Here is a 937-nt window from a genome sequence, read left to right on the forward strand (position 1 = left end):
GCTTCTGATTATCTCACCTTAATCATGATGGTGTTGCCCACCTGTAGATTTCACGTGCACTTTTTCTATGTTCATTTACAAATATTTATTTACCTTTACGGTGGTGTCCTTAATCTCTCTGATATTTTAAAGGTGGGTAAAATAAGGAACCACTTCATTTCCTTCCAGACAGATAGCCATTTGTGCCAGCTTTTATTCAACCATCCAGTCTGTTCCAATTGAAGTACAATCTTCTCATCTATTAAATGCCTATCTCTACTGGGATCTAATTTCTAACTTATTCAGCAAATACTTACAGAACAACCACTATGTGCCAGAAAGTTCTAGATACATTTTATGTTATATTCTCTTTGCTAAATTAACTACTAATTGACGTTGATACTAGTCAATAAGTGTGTGGTATGTCTTGGTCAGTTTGTTTTCGACATTCCTTTTAGGTTTGTTTAATACAGTTGTGTAAAATCACCCTAGTTAATGGGTTTCATCTCCTTTGCCATCCTTCTTATTCTATAGGTCCTCAATTTCTTCAGTGTGTGTTTATATAAAGACACACGTACTCCCATAGCTTGGGAAAAACAAAGGGAACAATGCACATGAGTGTTCTGCTCACTTGGTCCTGCCCATAATAGCAAAGGCAGAAAGCAGTAAAATCAATGTGTGTGTGTGATATAAGGTCCTCATGGAAAAATCACATGGGGAGCTATCTTGAGTAAGGATGAATTATTATAGCAGGTGCAGGATCTGGGCAAAGACCAGAACCAGAACTAGAGAGTGTCCATTGGACTTGTCAAAAATATCAAAACCCAGGGGCGCCTGGGTGGCACAGCGGTTGGGCGTCTGCCTTCGGCTCAGGGCGTGATCCCGGCGTTGTGGGATCGAGCCCCACATCAGGCTCCTCCGCTGGGAGCCTGCTTCTTCCTCTCACACTCCCCCTGCT

The sequence above is a fragment of the Ursus maritimus genome, unplaced genomic scaffold (genome assembly GCF_017311325.1).
Source record: "Ursus maritimus isolate PB19 unplaced genomic scaffold, ASM1731132v1 scaffold_37, whole genome shotgun sequence".
Classification (NCBI taxonomy): Eukaryota; Metazoa; Chordata; class Mammalia; order Carnivora; family Ursidae; genus Ursus; species Ursus maritimus.